At 39.0% G+C, this 13634-nt stretch overlaps 2 long non-coding RNA genes across 2 annotated transcripts in view; one reads left to right on the top strand and one right to left on the bottom strand.

Moving 5' to 3' along the window:
* Positions 1–738: 738 nt before the first annotated feature.
* The window catches only part of LOC123330268, a 64401-nt gene continuing 51505 nt past the window's right edge, over positions 739–13634 (top strand). The window contains exon 1 of the long non-coding RNA XR_006640180.1: positions 739–1393. This is a non-coding gene — a long non-coding RNA (uncharacterized LOC123330268). The remainder of the gene's footprint in view (positions 1394–13634) is intronic.
* Positions 1858–11922, bottom strand: LOC112577729. The gene is made up of 4 exons (XR_006546063.2): positions 11396–11922; positions 8020–8145; positions 7447–7541; positions 1858–5024 (listed from the first exon to the last, which is right to left on the bottom strand). It is a non-coding gene; the product is annotated as an uncharacterized LOC112577729 (long non-coding RNA).

The following is a 13634-nucleotide window of genomic DNA, read 5'->3' as shown; positions in this document are numbered from 1 at the left end:
GATGGCATCACCAACTTGATGGACATGAGTTTGAGTGAACTCTGGGAGTTGGTGATGGACAGGGAGGCCTGGCATGCTGCGGTTCATGGGGTCGCAAAGAGTCAGACATGACTGAGCAACTGAACTGAAGTGAACTGATGAGAGATCTTCCCAGATCAGGGATCAAACCTGTGTCTTCTGCCTTGTTTTTGTTGTTCAGTCACTCAGTCATGTCTGACTCTTTGCCTTAGTAGGCAGATTCTTTACCACTGAGCCACCATGGAAGACCCTGAATTATTTTTCTTTTAATTACAGATACTCTATCATGCACCCATCAGCTTCAGTGTATTTGTTCACTGTTATAATTGCCTAAGCAACACAATTACTTATGAAATTTCCAGATTTTCTCCTGATCAATTGTCACAATAAACTGTTTAACCCTGATGAAGTCAATTATAAGAAATGAAAGAAACAATCAGAAAAAAAAAGATTCTCTTAGTGTTCCTCTCAAATTAAGAAGGAAGGAATGGAACATATTAAACAAAATCAAATTAATATGCTCATGGGGAAATTAATCTCATCTTAAAACTAATTTCTGACCTCCATGAAATTTAATAAAAGCTATTCTTAAAATCCTTGAGCAGATAAGTAAAGTTCATAAATTTTGAACTAAAAAAAACAACCCACAAAATAGATTTTTCATAATTAACAGGGCAGTAAGCAAAACGGGATCTGCATGGAAAGAATCTCAAAACAAGGATTCATGAAATATGGGAGAAATGAATTCAATGAAAAGTAAACAAATTAGATTTACTTTATGAATCTAAGGTTTTTAGTTAGTAACTCATCAAAACTTTTGAAGTGACCAGTTTTGATTTAACATTTCTAAACTCTGCAAAAGACATGTGTATAAACACATATACCCACACTGCTCTTCTTCTTAGGTTTCATACTCTTAAAATATACCTTCATATATTTACATTTTGCATTCAGTGTAGGTCAAAGCCATGAAATACTGTGTTCCATAGGTTGAGACAAAGAACATGTGCAAAGAAATAGATAGCATAAAATTGTATAAATATGATTCCAGATTTTGATAAATATGGCTTTAATTATATTTTTGTGACTCTCTTAAATTTACATTTGTTAAAAGGAACCTCCAGCAGGAATGGAGAGTCCCAGTTCAACAAAAAAGCACAATGGAAATTGATGCAGATGAGTTTATTACTCAAGGTCTTGAGTGAATTAACAGCAAACCTTGAGGGCCCCCTGAGGGAGCTCAAGGCTAGAACCAGGCAGAGAAAGCTCCAGTACTTGGGGTTCAGGCCTATCTAAGGGACCCTGGGTGAAGTGCTGTGGGCTCCCCAGGCTGAGCGTGGATGGGTCCATTCAAACCAAGAGGAGCAGGATTCTGGTGAGTGCTGTGAGAGTGTCATTGAAGCGGGGCCTGTGCAGTAGACCCTGGGGTTCAGCCAGACTGCTGATATCAAGGAATGGGGTCACCTAGTGCAGGTGCTCACAGGACTGGCTGGTGTGAGTTCAAGGACCTGCAGGCTGCCTGCTCCCCAGACAGACACTGAGGCAGCAACAGCACGGAGCAGTCAAGGAGGCTCTCAACAGTCCTCTGTATGGTCCTTCTTATTAGAACCGTCACCATGTCCCAGCAGTTACAGAGAAGGGGCGGGGGAAGGTACAGTGTAGAAATTATGGAAAATACGTGACATCATTTGAGGGTTAAGGGCAGTAAGGAAATTAATTTCTGTAGATGCCATCCCTCTGTGCTAGCAAATCGTTTATGCTTGATTTCTTCCCTGCAACCTTAAACAAGGTGGGAGAAGTTAAAGTTGGTGGTGGGTTAACACTTCATTCCACATCAACTGTAACACTAAAGACCACTCAGTTTTATTAATTAACATATATTAATAGCACATACAGTTGACATAAAACCTTTTACAGTTCACTGTGGGATCCTTGATCAAAATAACTGATTACAAGCAGAGAAAGATATTCATGCCTTTGATATAATTATCTGAGAAAAGTATTTCTATGGTGTACAGAATGGAAGCTAATTGTTTCATAAACAGGAACCTATGTTAATCATATGACCTTTCCAGGAAAGGTGTCCTATACTTTTCTAGGATATTAAAGAAGATGGCATTATTTCAGCCATGTCAACTAATATTCTGTTGATATTATAAAGATACTACAAAGATATATCAAGATTTCAGTGAACTGTTATTATTGATATATTTCTGTTGATATTATCAAGATACATCAAGATTTCAGTGAACTGTGGATATTATCAAGATACATCAAGATTTCAGTGAACTGTGGATATTATCAAGATACATCAAGATTTCAGTGAACTGTGGATATTATCAAGATACATCAAGATTTCAGTGAACTGTGGATATTATCAAGATACATCAAGATTTCAGTGAACTGTGGATATTATCAAGATACATCAAGATTTCAGTGAACTGTGGATATTATCAAGATACATCAAGATTTCGGTGATATTATAAAGATATACCAAGATTTCAGCAAACTGTCGTTGTTTCATCCTTAAAAAACAAGTGACATAACTAGTGAAAACTTAGAACAAACCTGCCTTACTTTAATACACAGAATCATTCCCTGATCACTGACATCATGGTGACCTCCAGGGATGTTAGACTTCAATGACAGAACGCCTCCATTTAGATGTTCACTGTACATTTTGCATTCCTGTGTCCTTAATCTTCTAATGAAGAACAAATATAAATTATGCCCACTCAATACACAAGGGCTTCTCTTATGTTTGGGGCATCAGCCATCAAAAACGTAAGTTCATATACAGTAATTCTCCTTTAGAGTGAATTCAGAGAAGGCAACTGACGAAATGCTTTCTAGTACACATTCTCTGATACTTATTTAGATTTGATTATTGATTAAATACTTTCCTACATCTGTTTTTACATCATTCACATATCTTTCTGGTATAAACACAGGCTCACGTTTTCTAAAGTGTGTATTTAGGACAAACCTCTTTCATCACTTATTATATTACTAGAGTTTCTCTCCAATATGTGTTCTCTGATGTTGAGTGAGGTGAGAGTGATTAAAGCCTTTGCCACTTTCCTTATGTTTAGGTTTTTAAGTTTCTCTGAAGGATGAATTCTCTGATGTTGACCAAGACTTGAGCTTTGGGTAAAGGTTTTGCCACGTTTCTTTGCATCTGGATGATTTCTGCCCAATGTGAATTTGCTGATGTTGAGTAAGGCTTGAAATTTGGTTAGATTTTGCCACAATCCTTACATTTATAAGGTTTCTCTCCAAGTATGAATTATCTGATGTCTAGAAAGACTTGACTTCTGATTAAAGGCTTTACCACATTCAGTACATTTATAAGCCTTCCTTGTAGGATGAATTTGGTTATGTTGAGTAAGATGTGATTTACAATTAAAGGCTTTGCCACAATATTTACATTTATAAGGTCTCTCTCCAGTATGGATTCGCTGATGTTGAGTAAGACTTGAGCTGTGCTTAAAGGCTTTGCCACACTCTGTACATTTATACTGCTTCTCCTCAGTATGAATTGTCTGACATTGAGTTAGGCTTCCACGCTGCTTAAAAGACTTGTCACATTCTGTGCATTTATAAGGCTTCTTTTCAGTATGAATTTGCTGATGTTGAATAAGATGTGAGCCACAGATAAAGGCTTTGGCACACTCTCTACATTTGTATAGCGTATCCCCTATATGAATTCGCTGATGCATAGTGAGATATGAACACCTATTAAAGGCTTTGCCACATTCTCTACATCTGTAAGGCTTTTCTCCAGTATGAATTACCTGATGTTGAGTAAGATTTGAGCAACAGGTATAGACTTTGCCACATTCCTTACATTTATAAGGTCTCTCCCCAGTATGGGTTTGTTGATGTTGAGTAAGACACGAGGCACAGATAAAGGCTTTGCCACACTCTGTACATTTGAAAGGCTTCCTTTCTGTATGGATTTTCCTATGACTACTTAGATTTAATGATTTAGTGACTATTTTCTCATATGGGTTACTCTTGTAATGTTTCTCCACATTCTCAATACTCTGCTGTTGTCTAAGTTTACAAGACTGATTACAAACATTACTATATTCACTACAATTATAAGCCTTCTTTCCAATATCCGCACTTTTATACAGAGAAACATCTGCTCTTTGATAAATATATTCCTACATTTATTACTTCCAGAATCATTGTCTAAAAATTGATTTCCCTGGTGTTTCATGAGACTTGAGCCTTGGTCAATGTTATGTCCAGTTTCATTGAATAAATACTTTCTAACTCCATCACAAAGACTCTTGTAATTATTGGGGGTAGAGCTCTTTCTTAAAGCCTTACTCATTTTACAACACATGAAAAGTTGTCCCGCATTAACTACACCCCCATATGCATTGACCATTGATGTTTGAATAAAGTCTCTTCCATTATTATCAACATTGCAGATTTTAGAAAAGGGAAAAAAAATCTGTTGTTTGAAGAATACTGAACCCTTGCTAAAGGATCTCTCAAGTTGATTACACTGGGAATCTTTTCCCTCATTTTTAAATTTCTGGTCTTCAGACATATTTGAATGTATGTTTAATTGAATATTGCATTTAGAGTGGTTTGAATGATTATCTGCAGAAGAGACTAGATGACTTTCCAGATTTTCCACAGTTCCTTTCAGAGAACATGTATATGTCAAAAAACGATGTGGGTCTTTGCTGACAAACATACACTTCTCTGCAGATGTTAATGACTTAAATTGGTGTTTTTCCCAGTTTGATTCACAAAGTTGATTTCTCTTGGCAGTAATGTTTACATTATGAGAAACTGTCCCAGATGGGTTATGTCCATCATAACATCCTCTCTGCCCTTCACATGCCCTTGTATGTTCCCAGTCTTTCATTAAATGTAAATTTACAAGGTAAAATATTTCATATATTTATAGGTTTTTCTATTGGACATAAATCTTTGAAGCCTGGATTTCTTGGCATCACACACGGGGTGTGTAGAGAAGAATGCAGCTGAAAGGGCAAATAGCAAGTTATTCTACTTACTATTCTCAGTGAATATAGTTTACAATTTACATAAAACTGATACACCCTTAGCTAGATTAAGAATGAAACAGAGAAGGAAGGAGTCAAAATGACAGAGGATTAGGAAGACATGGAATTCATCTTTCTACATAAATGCATCAATACATCTAGAAATGGATTAAGTCTCATGGAGCTCCTCCTGAACGCTAGCAGAGGACCATGGACACCTAAAAGGGCAAGAAAGATTCTGTTTAGCCAGGTGGGACCAAAGAAAATGACGGAAAGGGAAGAGGAGAGGAAGTGGGATGGGACCTGCAACCCCTGGGGGAGCTCACTGGGACAGAAGGGAGCCTCATTCTCTTTTGGGAAGAGAAGGCAGCACCTGTTAGAGGCAGGCAGGAGAGAGTGAGACCTCTACAGATGGTACTAACCACAGCCCTGCTCCCCAAGCCTGAGAGGGGAGTCCACCATTGCACACAAGGGCTGGGTGCTGGAACGTGGGGATTGGAGAGCAGACCCAGGCAGAGGACTGCGGCTGGCTGTGAGGAGACATCCTGAGGGGACAGGAGGGAGGGAGGAGCTCTGCAAACGGGAATGCTTGTGGAGGAAGCCTGAACCACCAGAGAAGGAGAGCAGCGTTGTTGAGTGATGCCCAAAGGGAAGACCCACCATTGCAGCCCCTCTCCTCCTATGCCAGCCCCTCCTGGCCAGGCACTAGCAAGGACTCCCACAGGGTTGGGTGATCTCACAACCCCAGCTGCTGCCTCCTCCCCTATGACCCTCGCCACCAGGGTGGACTCCTGTGCTCCAGGGCAGCCCGAGGAGCAGGTGCCTGTGGGTGGCCCACGCGCACTGAGGGGGCGGAAAACACAGCTGAGCCCCAGGGTCATGCATCTAAGGAAGAAAAGTGACATCTCACAGCTGCACAGACCACGATTTTATACCCCCACAATTGGCTTTGTCAACTCAGCACCTACAGAAAGCCTGATAAGACAATAAGGACGCCCACAGTCCTGATAGGTGTAGCTTTAGCAGCTGGAGACTTTGTGAGCTTGTACTTGAGGGAGCTGGACCAGGCCAGAGTCTGAGACCACAAGCACAGAAAATTTCACAAAATGAGATGAAGAATGAAAAAGAAATATGTTGTAAGAACAACTAAATTAAGAATAGATAGTTAATCTAATGATTACTAATGATTACAATCTAATGATTACTTTAAGTAATCATTTACTTTAAGTAATCTTAAATTGAGATACCAAACATTTTCACAATTACTAGGTGCCTATTAATTCTTTAACCCACTTTTTACCACATGTGTTTTTACTTGAGCATATTCTATTAGATGTTTGAATCTAAAAATCATAAGTGATATTGGCATAGAGCTAATCAGAAAGTGAGGATGTATAGGATAAAGTGCTGAGATGCTTCATAACAAACAAGATAAACTTAATAAAAGTAGTAGTTCTTATGAAATTAAATAAGAAGTGAGACTTTAAAAATGTGGTAAGAACACAGGGAACTCTACTCAGTGCTCTGTGGAGACCTAAGTGGAGAGGAAATCTAAAAAAGTGTATATATATATATGATTCTCTTTGCTATACAGCAGCACAATGTAAAACAGCTACATGCAAATAAAATTTTTTTAAAGATTTCTTCACATAATCTAAAAAGCTTAATAGTGAGAAACAACCAGAAAAAATATGGAAGAAAATGTTCTAAGCTCTCATGCCAATTTATTTTAACATTCTTTGAGTTAAATGAATATATTAAAGTATTTTAACATTGAAGAATTGGGGCAAATACACTTAAGATATTGAACATGAGTTCATATAAAGAAAGAAGAAACTTTGAAATAAACCTGGGATTTGTATTTTCTCATTTTAGAGAGATTTGGCTTTATGCAGTGAAGAAATTATTTGAGTATGAAATTTATAAGGCCATATTTATAGTTTCCAGTGGATTAGAAATTATAAAGCAGAAAACAAATGTCTGTCCCCAGTATTTCTAGAACTTGGCAGTTTGTCTACAACTCCACCCAAACACTTCTGTCTAGAGGTAGAAACGAACTTTAAAAGGAGTGTCATAGAGTTACTCAGAAATGAACACAGTTTTCCTAGGATCCCCAAGAAATGAAAGAGCAGCCAACTCATGCAGGTTGTCACAGGCCAAGGGGAGAATTTCAGTTCTCATTGTGAATGAGAAAAGTAATCACTGGAGATGAATTCATGAATGATTAAAGAGACAGAATGAGGAAGGTGATATCCATCTATGACAGCAACAGAAATAAACCCAGACTTCTCCAAAATCATTTCCACTGAAGCAGATCTTCCCAAACCACATGACAAAGGATGACTTCCTCACTGATCCTTGGACCTCTCACCTGTCATATGCTCCATCCATTCAGACATACCTGGGAATATGGGTGTTGTCTCCATTCTCCTTATATTCCTGGAATCCTTCATTTGCTCCAGAAAGGTGACCAGGTCTGGCTTAGAGACACAAGTCCTGTTCATCAGAAAAAGGAGATTCATCAGTTTCCATTCCAATATGTATTCAGGTGAGAAGACAAGGTGTGGTAGAATATTGACACAGCCTAGAAAACTGATTTCCCCAAATACTTTATTGAAAACACCTATAAACACTAACAAAAACATAAAGAACAGATCCTGGGATTCTGGTCTAGTACTACTAGGGAAAAGTTAGTAGTAAAGATGAGGATACAACTATTTTATACCACTATTAACTTATAAAATTCCTAGTAATCTAGAGAGAAGGATGCAGATTATCTCAAGAAAGAGGAAGGTTGGAATAATAAAGAATCATCATGACGTCTTTCTAACCTCACAAACTCCCATTCTTTTCCTAGAAAGCAGGGATCTGAAACTCTATTATAAGAAGCAGAAGATTCCAGGAGACATTCTAGAAATTCAGGAACCATAACCCAGTGGGTGGATAAGGGATTCTGGAAGGCAGTTATCCTCACCCAAGGAGGCCAGGTTCCCATAGTTCTCTAACATCACGTCCCTGTCAACTCCTGCTGACCAAGGTCCAGGCACTCCCTCTCCTCTTGGGTGAAGTCTACGGCCACATCCTGGAATGTCAGCCATCCCTGAAATACAAAGTACAGATGCCTTATGGCTGTCACTTCCTTATGTGACCCAAGATGAAACCAGCAAGAGAAATGATTTTGATTCAGGAGAATGTCTGGTATTACACAAAAATAAAATTTTCCACACTAATAGTCTGTACCATATTTCTAACCCCAGAAAAAAAGAAGATGGTATACGATTCACAAAACTACTGTAGAGATCCTTTTTATCTGGGAGAAAAACTATGGTATGATGTGATCTATAGAGGCAGGTTTACTTAGAGTGTTGTTCTTGTGTTATACAGGATAAATTGTCTATCAACCAAACTGGGAATAGTTTTTAAAAGGAGATTCTAATTCAGGAATTCTGGAGTGGGGCCAGACTTGTTGTTCTTTAACCAGCTCACTTCTAACTGAATCTCAGGTTCATGAATGGCATTGTGAGTAGCACAGAGGTAGAACAGCCAGGTAGGACTTCTCTGGTGGCTCAGCTGGTAAAGAATCCGCCTGCAATGTGGGAGACCTAGGTTCAATCCCTGGGTTGAGAAGATCCCCTGGAGAAGGGAACAGCTACCCACTTCAGTATTCTGGCCTGGAGAATTCCATGGACTGTATAGTCCATGGGATTGCAAAGACTTGAACAGCCAGGTAAGAAGTCATAGTTAATATTGAACTGTACATGTTTCACAGATTTTACAGGTTTAATTGAATAGTAAGCATAGATAAAAACAGTCCTGTTGATATTTAGTATATACCATATATCTTTCTAAAAGTTTTTACATAGTCTTGAATGAGCCACATAAATAATTTAGATCAATAACATTGCTGTAACACTTATTTTAGAATATTTTGTCAGGTATTCAGTAAATGGTAGAGCTTGGGTTTTCTTTAGTTGATATGGACTAGAATTTATTTTTAAAAAACACATTTCTTTTCTGCCTTCTAACTTTATTGAGGTTTTCAATGGCTAAGTCAAGGATCTCTCTTGGTAAATGTCAGACTGCACTTGAAAACATCTTTTGATATTTGTTCTAAGACAATTCCACATTGATAAGAGAACAGACTCTATGATTTCAAAAACTTTAGACCATGAAATTTTTGTACCTTGTTTTATGTACCAAGATATGTTCTAGTTGGAGAAGAAAATGGCAACCCACTCCAGTATTCTTGCCTGGAGAATCCCATGGATAGAAGAGCCTGGGAGGCTATAGTCCATGGGGTCACAAAGAGTCAGATACAACTGAAGTGACTTAGCACATATCTTCCAGTGTCTCCTAGTTTACAGGCTGCTGCTGCTGCTGCTAAGTCACTTCAGTCGTGTCCGACTCTGTGTGACCCCACAGACGGCAGCCCACCAGGGTCCTCTGTCCCTGGGATTCTCCAGGCAAGAATGCTGGAGTGGGTTGCCATTTCCTTCTCCAATGCATGAAAGTGAAAAGTGAAAGTGAAGTCGTTTACTCATGTCCGACTCTTCACGACCCCATGGACTGCAGCCCACCAGGTTCCTCCATCCATGGGAGTTTCCAGGCAAGAGCACTGGAGTGGGTCGCCACCGCCTTCTCCTGTTTACAGGCTATTGGAAGTCAAATAGAATTTGTATCCTACTGTTGTGTATGAATTATATAAATCTTAATTATGTTGAATTGGTTCATGGTGCTTTTCAGGTCTAACTATATTCTTCTACTTTTAGAAATTAAATTAAATTAACTTTAATAAATCATAATCCACTCATTTTAGAATGAATATTCCATTAACTTTGGAGAGCTTGATATTGAAACTCCAACTAAAAATCTTAATTTATCTACTTAAAAAGACAAATGTATTATATAGTGGAACTATATGTAACTTTGTTCTGTGTACATGTCTCCTGTAAATGTGTTATCATACTTTCATAGTACAAAAAAAGAAAAAATAAAAAGAACAGAGAAATATACAGAGACAACCCTAATAAATGTGTAGACAAGTGTAGGTAATTGGGAAGAACATCAAGAACATAGTCCAAAAATAGATCAAATAGGTTAACATTTCCATGCACACACCTACACTAAAATGGGAACTATATATATTTTAAAAGTGATAAAAAATATTCAATTCAATAAAATCAAGATTATTTTTCACTGGTTAAATCTCATCATTTTTTGTGGATGATAATCTGTATTTTTAAAATACACTAACATGCAAACACACATACCAATATGAAATAAATTAGGACTCTAAATGAGAGTCCTTTGTTTCTTTCAAAATCTGTATCACTTGTGTTGAGCTATAATTTAGAAATTTAACATTAGGAATATGATGATTGTAAGTGCTTTGGAAAATAAAAAGAGGTGATAAAATCATGTCTGAGATATGAGGATGGAGTGTAACGGAAACTACCGGACCTGGGCTTGAGTAAGGAAACCTCCACTCCCAAAATCCAATATCCCTACTAAACACAGGTGTGTTCATTATTCAAAGCAAAGATAGACTAAGAAGGTACGGATTTCTACCATAACTGGTGGCTTATGCATGTCCCTCACTAAATCATCCTAAATCTTTATTAAAGATAAAGAGAAAAAAAATGTGAACATCATAATGCTGGAATCTCACAGAAGTACCTGATTGAGGTAACATGCAGTGTAATGGGATAAATGGTAGCAGTGATCTGAATTGACCCTGAAAAATGTCAGTTTCTAAAAATTTCACTTCATATATACCTCCCCTGTTCTGTATCCTATGAGTATATTTTAACAGCGAGTCATTTTAATAATATAGACATTACACGATTATTTTTTGTTTCAAAATTATCTGAAAAATTCTGGATTACTGAGTTCATCTATTTATACCTGCATTTTCTTTCTGTTCTAAAGAGCTGAAGTTGCATCCAGATGTAAAGTCATCACTGCATTTCCTCTACTTCCCTAAGAGCCCAACACCAAACCACATCCCCATGGGAATCTTGGATACCAGTGCCTCTCCATGTTGATCTCTCACAAAGGGAATATATTCATCAGTTGAAAGTCACTAATTCACTTTGAGAATTCATCACTAATTCACTCTGAGAATTCATTTTCTATAGAAAGCTGGGATACAGACAATGAAGAAAAGGCTCTGGGACATCAGGGAGAAGAGCTGGTCTTCACTATTGTAGGAAAAAGTAAATAGTTGAAAACAAACATCCCAGGACAAAAAAAAATATGAGTAGAGAATTTAAAGGTTTGTAGGTTCTCTCAGTCCAGGCATTTCAGGAGGAAAAGCAGACACAGCCCCAGACCCAGGACAGGACATGTACCTGAGAAGCTGCCATTTCCTCCTCTTCTTCCTCCTGCTCTGTCTTCTCTCGGGATGTTATGTAGCAAACACACCTCTGCATCTTGAGAAAATACCTTCAAAGGCATCCGCACAGCTCTATAGCCTGCAACCACTTCACCTACAGACAGAAGGACCTTGAAAAGCTGAAAAGGCCCACCTCCCCTGTCCTGTCTCAGGAGAGATTCGGGAACAATCACTTCCTACCTAGAGACCAGCCTGTGAACTTATTTCTTGATTGTTCTCTCCTCAGAGAGAGCTCCTAACCCTTGGCTCACACAGACCGTGTGAGCTGACTGACTACCCCAGTCCAAATCCAGCTAGGCCAACCCTGCTGCCTCTCCTCAGACTGAAGCTGGGCCTCAGCTCTCACAAATGGACCAGGAGCCACATCCTTAACCCAGGCCTCCCCTTAGAAGCCCCTGGAGCACTTCCTACAAACCACACTGATGCTCCCACAGGACCAAGAGAAAACTCTGTGGGGAGGGCACCAGGGAGGTTATCGCTTAACACTGGTCACGTGATCCTGATAGGAAACCAGGTGGAAACCGCTTGGATAAAGAGATTCTTTCTGAACCAGTTCAGTGTATACAATCCCTTGAGGTCAGGTCCCCACTCTTAAGAAGTTATGAATCTGCAGGTCTGAAGTGGGGCCAGGAAATGAGTTTTTAGCAAATTCCCTGTTTGTTCTGATGTTTCTCCCTCACGACGCACATTCAGGAGCCCTGAGGTCGAGCCCTTACACTCAGCACACCTGAGACTTCTCTGTCGGGTAGGGTTTAGGGAAGGGATTTCTTAGGGAGGTCAAGGTGAGAACCAGGCACAGAAAGAGGCAGTAACTGGGATTCAGGCCTTTCTAAGTGACCCTGAGTGAAGTGCTGTGGGCTCCCCAGGCCAAGCATGGATGGGTCCATTCAAACCAAAAAGAGCAGGAATCTAGTAAGCGCTGTGAGGGTGTCATTGAAGGGGGGCCTGTGAAGTAGACCCTGGGGTTCCTCAAGACTGATGGTCTCAAGGAAGGGGGTCACCTAGTGGAGGTGCTCACAGGACTGGCTGGTGTGAGTTCAAGGACCTGCAGGCTGCCTGCTCCCCAGATAGATGCTGAGGCAGCAACAGCATGGAGCAGTTCAGGTAGACTCTCAACAATTATGATCCTTCTTATTAGAACCACCACAATGTCCCTGCAGTTACAGAGAGGGGAAAAGATACAGTGTAGAAATGGTGGGAAATATATGACAATTAGAGATTTAAAGCCAGTAAGGAAACTAATTTCTACAGATGCCATCTCTCTGTGCTACCAAATAGTTTATTGTTGTTATCTCTTCCTGAAACCTTTAATAAGGTGGGAGAGGTTAATGGTGGTGGTGGGTGAACACTTCATTAAAATAAAAAATAAAAACCATTCACTTTTTATTAATTAGCATGTCTTAATTTTACACATAGTTGAAATAAAACATTTTACAATTCACTGTGTGATCATTGATTAAAAGACAAATTACAAGTGTAGAGAAAGCTATTTAGTTTCCTGATATAACAATCTGAGAATTGTGATTTCTGTGATTTACAAAACAGAAGCTAGTAAACAGACACACACTAATTATATGACTTTTTCAGGAAGGGTTTCCCATACATTTCTAGGTTGTCACAGAAGCTGTCTTTATTTCAGCGTTGTCAACTAACGTTCGTGACTTCTGGTGATATTATAAACATAACCTCAATATTTTAGTGAGCTGTCATTGTGTTCTCCTCACAAATCAGGTGACATAAGTATTGACAATTTAGAACCAATCTGTCTTACTTTAATACATGAAAAGATTCCATGATCACTTACATCATGGTGACCTCCAAGGATATTCCACACGAATAACAAACACCTCCAGTTAGATGTTCATTGTATATTCTACATTAAGGTGTCCATCTTCTAATGGAGAATAGATATAAATGGTTGCAACACAATATAGAAGGGCTTCTCTTCTCTTTGAAGCACAAACCATCAAAAGCTTACATTTGCATACACACTAGAAACGAAGCATAGTATGGATTATTTGAGAGTTGAATGACATTCATTTTGGTTTTCAAATAATTTCAAATTATGTCATTATAAACAAGGGTGCTGCTGCTGCTGCTGCTGCTGCTAAGTCGCTTCAGTCGTGTCCGACTCTCTGCCACCTAACAGACGTCAGCCCACCAGGCTCCGCCGTCTCTGGGATTCTCCAGGCAAG

This window comes from Bubalus bubalis, chromosome 18, assembly GCF_019923935.1.
Source record: "Bubalus bubalis isolate 160015118507 breed Murrah chromosome 18, NDDB_SH_1, whole genome shotgun sequence".
Lineage (NCBI taxonomy): Eukaryota > Metazoa > Chordata > Mammalia > Artiodactyla > Bovidae > Bubalus > Bubalus bubalis.
The sequence above is the reverse complement of the archived record's forward strand: the minus strand, read 5'-3'. Positions and strand labels throughout refer to the sequence as shown.